Genomic DNA, 6451 nt, shown 5'->3' on the forward strand with positions numbered 1-6451 from the left:
CCGCTAATCAGCGTCTCTCGCGAGGTCTCGGGTCCGTGTTTGCTTCCCACAATTTTCTGCATGATTGCTGCAATCCAAGCAGAAAAGCAGTGTGGTACATCCCCCCAACACCCCCCACCATGTGTTTCTAATGAGAGCTGCCGCCTGGAGGGGGACCTACATAGAGAACCTCTGGAGGGGACGAGAGAGAGAGAGGGAGAGAGAGAATGAGAGACAATAAGAGAAAGAGAGTGAGAACGACTGGAAGGAAGAGGAAGAATGAAAGAGAATGAAAATCAGAATGAAAAAGGAGCACAAGAGAAAGACTGAGAAAGAATGAGAGAATGAAAGAGAGGGAGGAGAGAGAGATTGAGAAAGAAAGGGAGTGAGGGAGAATGAGAAAGAGGGGGAGTGAGAGAATGGCAGAGCAAGAGAGTGAATGAGAAACAGAGAAAGAGACTAAAAGTGGTAGAGAAGGAATGAGAGAAAGTGAAGGAGGGACGGAGAAAACCATTGCTATGGTATCTCAGGTGGTTGCTAATGTGTTGCTAGGCCGCTGCTATGGTATCCCAGGTGGTTGCTATGGTGTTGCTAGGCCATTGCTGTTATGCCAGGTGGTTGCTAAGGTGTTGCTAGGCTGCCACTATGGTATCCTAGGTGGTTGCTTAAGTGTTGCTAGGCCAAGATTATGGTATCCCAGGTGGTTGCTGAAGTGTTGCTGGGCCACCACTATGGTACTGTACCAGTGTGGTTGCTAAGGCGTTGCTAGGCTGCTGCTATGGTATCCCAGGTGGTTGCTAAGGTGTTGCTAGCGTTTTGCTTGGTCATTGTTGTTATGCCAGGTGGTTGCTAAGGAGTTGCTTGGCCACCACTGTGGTATCCCAGGTGGTTCCTAAAGTGTTGCCAGGCCGCCGCTATGTGTCCCAGGTGGTTGTGAGGGTTTTGCTTGGCCATTGCTGTTATGTCAGGTGGTTGCCAAGCAGTTGCTCAGCCGCCACTGTGGTATCCCAGGTGGTTGCTAAAGTGTTGCTAGGCGGCCATTACGGTATCCCAGGCGTTTGTAAATGTGTTGTATGGTTATCTGTGGTTAGATGTAAAGTGCCTGACTCTGCGTTATATTACTCTGATCTCTCTGTATGAGTGCAAATTTCATCACAGTGTTAAGTTTTGACCGTCTAACAGTTAAGCTGCCGGTGTGCTTCAAATAACAAAAGCTGAACAAAATCAAAATAATAACTTTTTTTAAATGCTGGCTTAGTATTACAAAGTATTTGCTTACTTTCTTTAAATATCGATTCATTATCTCTAAATAATGACTAATTTTCTTGAAATATTTTCAATTGTCTTGACACTGTCAAAATCATGAGTTGAATTTCAATAAAGTAAGTCATAATTTTGGAATAAATACTATTATGAGATTGTCATTATTCAGTGAGTCATTATTAAGTCATTATTCTGAAGTGAATATTTTAGTATCTCTTGAGAAAATATGATTTTTATATGATATAATCTTTAACGATTGGCGCTGTGCCTTTCAAAAAGAGAATGTTAAGCACAGGAAAGAAAGACGGCAGGAACCTCAAAAAGGCATATATGACTGAAAAAGGAAAAGAGAGAAACATGAAGATGCTTCTAAAAGATGAGTTTCAGAGAGAGAGAGAGAGAGAGAGGGAGAGTGTGGTTAGAGCGTGGCCGCTGCTGAGGAGGTCAGTTTTGAGTGAGAGGATTATGTGTGTGTGTGTGTGTGAGAGTGAAAGAGAGAGTTAGAGAGAGAGGGATAGCTTGTCTCATAAAAGAGCAGCGGCCTTGTAAACGGAGTGTGAGGTTAACCTCTAATTACAGGGTAAACCTCTCCGCCTTACGCCTCTGCTGTGATTTATTTCTCTCTCTCTCTCCCCCTCTAATCTATCTCTCTTTCTCTCCAGTCTCTCTCTCTCTCTGGTGAATAGTATTCCCTCTGTAGCTCTTGCGGCCGTGTGCTCAGCCCCTCTGGCCCTTGTTAAAAACGCCACGAGAGGATTGAATCCGGTTATAATGCAGTTGAGTGCAGTAATCGTTTCAAATAGCACTTAATGTATTTGTTTCAGTTTGACATGTGAGATCAATTATCTTCCATTATCTTAACCACCGATAGCCCTGTAGCTCACACCTTACAGTCTGACTGCAGATGGCTTTACGGGATTGGTCAAGACGTGCTGTGCTATGCAACAGGAGTAATCCACAAACTAGAGATGCAGCAAAATGATGCCATTTCCTTTTTTCCCTTTTTTCTACCATTGCATACATCATATTTACTTATTTTACTATGTTTGTGATACTGAGTGAATGAGAACTGATGAACATAAAAGGAAAAAACGTCTTTTAATATGAGGTTAGTCCTCATTAGCTAGAACCGAATAACTTTCTGCCAAAAATTTCAGTTGAAAATTGAAAGACATTTTGAATTAAAGGGGTTTGATTATTAAAATGTTGGAACTTTCAACTGGACATTATCCAGGTTGCTGAAATAATTAACTTTTATCAGTCAAAAGTTTAAACTTTTTTACTTTTTTTGAAAACCAAAAGTATCATTTTTTTGTTCATTTTCTGCCAAAAAAAAAATATTTTATTTATTTATTTATGCTCTTTCAGATGACATTACGCCAAGCGCTTAAACTAGATTCAGATTAATGAACAAGTGACTTTAAAACTAGTTTAAATTCTGGAACTGGTCATCTCGATGATGTCATGGAAACCATGCACATTTGGAAGGCTGTAAAAAGTCCTGTAATTGGTTGGAAACTGTGGGATACCTGATCTTTTGACTCTTATATAAGAAGCTTGTGGCTGGAAATGTCTTTAAGAAGACCCACCTGCACCCAACAGGAGAGATCTATAACAGACCACCCTTCATTTCCTGCTCTTCTGCCTCAACGTCAAACTGATAATGCCTGTTTTTGAAATTATTATGGAGTCCAACTGCTCACTAATTTGAGTTTAGAGTCAGACTATTAGGAATTACACAGGGGGAATTAACTCTACATGCAGACCACATGTGCATGCCAAGAGCCTCTAACAGTCCACAGCAGTCTGAGTTTGAACTGTGTTCACATTACAGGATTGAAGTGGTGCAAATCTGATTTTTTTGCATGTTTTCAGATCAGTTTGAACATAAAAATCTGGTCTTTTCAAGTCAGACACATATGCTGTAGTGAGGATGGTCAGATCAGCCGTTTGAAATTTTTAATTACACCAATTAAAAGACAGATTTCCAACGCAAACTTTGAAATTACTTGCCATATTAACATTTTATGTTATTTCATATGCATTTATAATGTTGAGATACAGTTTGGTGTAAATACCACTGTTTGCCAAATATATTATTAGATATTTTATTAAATTATAAATAAAAAAAATAAAAATTAATTTCATTTCATGAATTCTGTGAACACTTATTAAATGACCAATAATACACTGTAATACTGTTCTCAGTATTTATAACATTTTCTACCTTGATGTTTGATCCCTTCTTTTAAAACATAATAAATTAGGGTTATTAATTTTGTTGTCATTCATCATTCCGGACATGTTTCTTTATTTTTATTTAATGCTTCCTGCTAATTGTTGGAAACCTATTAAGTTGTAGAGTAAACTCGAATTAAACTAGTAGATTAGAATAATGTAAATGTAATAAGGTAAATATCAATAAATGTAAAAAAAAAAAATGTTTTGTTTGTTTTACAGTAAAATTCAATGTATTATATGTTTATATAACTGTATTTTCTAATATTATTTTTAAAATGATAAATTAAAACTGCAACCAAATTGATTTTGAATTATTGACAGCATTAATTGCAATATATACTCAAGATATATGCATTTTTTGCAGCTGTTGCTGGGTTGCATTGTTGCTCATGTCATACTGTTAATTTGTGATTTTTCATTTACTTTATTGATTCATTTATTTTTGATGGTTGAGCACTTGACCACAAAATGACCCGAAGTGTCCGTCTCAGACACAAACGTGAATGTGAACCGTCAAGCCATAAATATCGACTATGAGCAAAACAGAAGTGAACAATGAAGCTTATAATGTGAAAGTAGCCCGAATCCTCTCCTCCCTGCTTCTCTCCAGACTGCTATCCATCTTCTCATGGCTGTCAGCACTAATTGGTTCTGCCCAAGGGCTTCATAGGTCAGAGATGGCTTTATACATTGCCTTACTCAAAGATCCGCTCATTACATCACACTTCCTCATTACATCACACAGAAATCCCCAAACTAGAGATGCAGCAAATTGATGCCCATTTTTATTTCCTTGTTTTTATGTTTTTTTACACCACTGCAAACATCATATTTATTTATTTTGCTATCTTTCAATGTGAGGTTAGTCCTCTTTAGTTGGTCCTTTCAATTGGACATTAGTCCAGGTTATTGAAATGGTACAGCCTCACATTTTATCAGTCAAAAATGTAAACTTTTTTATTTTTTTGAAAACCAAAAGTATCATTTTTGGCCATTTCACACCAAAAAATAGTGGATTCCTTTTTTCTTTTTGCTCTTTCAGATGACAAACTTAAAATTCACATTGTACGTTAAGACAGACTTTAAGTAGATTCAGATTTATTGACATGCTGGAAGTGGTAATCTTGATGATGTCATGGAAACCCATGCACACTTGGAAGGCTGTAAAACGTCCTGTAACCTGTAATTGGTTGGATTGATCTTTTGACTCATACAGAAGAGGCTTGTGGCTGGAAATGTCTTTAAGAAGACCCACCTGCACCCAACAGGAGAGATCTATAACAGACCACCCTTCATTTTCTACTCCTCTGCCTCAACACAAAACCTGGACTCACACCGGGGCACCCCCATGACACAAGTGTCTGGTGGGTCGCATCTCTCATAATGGCCAAAAGCTTCCCACTTTGACAGGTCTGGACCATTTGACTACAGGAAAATGACCAGTTCCAGACTGCTGTGTTCATGTGATGTGTAAGCGCAGGTGTTTAGCAAAACAGTACTGCAACAAAAACAGACCCATGTGAAGCAAAGTGCTTTAACAGTCACCAGAAAAGGGTCTCAGTAACAGCAAAGAAAGAATCCCATTGACATTTAAAGCTGGAAGTAACTGTAACTGTAGTATTTAGCTTAGACAGCCAGATAGCCAGTCAGAGTGCAGCAAACAACATTCTGAAAGTTGTGGTCTTTTTATGGTGAATTGGGATAGTTCTCTTAAACTCTTAGTCAGAAAATCGTTGCATCACCGAATCATAATTGCCAGATTGTTGCGTCTGCGTCAGCACCAGATGTCTCACAAAATAGGCCTAAAAAATCACAACATCTGGAATTTATAATTCAGCAAAAAGTGCCCTAGTCACTATTTAGTGCGCTATTTTGGGGTTCCACCAATTTGTAGCGGTGTCCGAAAACATAATGCAGAATATCCAGCACATTCAAACAATCCCACAGTGCACTGATTTACCCTAGCAGATAGGGGATACCCATAATGCACTGCGTTGTTTGGTTTGGCTCTCTACAGACCTGTTACAGATGTAAGTGAGCTCATTGTGCAGTCAGCATCATAGTGGACTGATGGCATCGCGTTTATAGTGTTTGTCACAGTAATGAGTGAACCTGTGTAACGTAGTGTTCTGTGTAGTGATCCAGATTTTCCAGTGATCAGGACCATTTCAGACACAGAAATTGTTATACTTCATAGATAATTGTGAAGCATATACAACCATGCCCCCCTGACCAAATGACATGTTTTGTTGATTTAAGTGAAAAGTGAGCACATCCTCTACAGAGAACACACTTTATTTCATTTATTTTCAATCATTCGTTTATTTGTCAGGGCCAGTGCTCGTTAATCAACAGAAAAGACAGAAATTTACTTTAAATGACCCAGTGTTAGTCCTATAGGCTAATATTCATCTGTTGACCGTGGCCAGTTCTTAAAATGGCAGCTTAAAATGATTTATCACAAATTATACAAACAGATAATACATACAGACTCATATCCAAGCCAACACACAGTCAGACAATACAACACAACCATAATTAAATGACAAAAAAAAATATTTATTTAACATATTGGAGAAAAAAGTAAAACATAAATGTCTGCACATTTTAATGCACAATATCTGCTTATTTAACATTTGAAGAAAAAAAAGTAAAATATAAAATGTTTTCACAATTTAATGTACAATATCTGTTCATTTAACATGTTTGGGGGGAAAAAAGTAAAGAAAATTCTGCACGTTTTAATGCACGATATCTGTTTTTTAAACATACTGGGCGAAAAAATAAAACATAAAATATCTGCACACTTAAATGCACAATATCTGTTTAATCATCATATCGGGGGAAAAAGTAAAACATAAAATGTGGCCTGTGCAAAAGTTATGGCACGTCATTTTTTCAGTATGTTAAACTCAACCAATAAATAGACAACTGTGCTCTAAAATTAGCAGAAAAATGCTCTATTTGA

The 6451-nt window shown here is 37.7% G+C and overlaps 1 protein-coding gene across 2 annotated transcripts in view; it reads left to right on the forward strand.

Annotated features, from left to right (window-relative positions):
- Window positions 1–6451, forward strand: part of slc25a26 (solute carrier family 25 member 26) — a 91757-nt gene that overhangs the window by 43801 nt on the left and 41505 nt on the right. The gene's annotated exons all lie outside the window — the stretch shown is intronic.

Source organism: Colossoma macropomum, unplaced genomic scaffold, assembly GCF_904425465.1.
Source record: "Colossoma macropomum unplaced genomic scaffold, Colossoma_macropomum, whole genome shotgun sequence".
NCBI classification, from domain to species: Eukaryota; Metazoa; Chordata; class Actinopteri; order Characiformes; family Serrasalmidae; genus Colossoma; species Colossoma macropomum.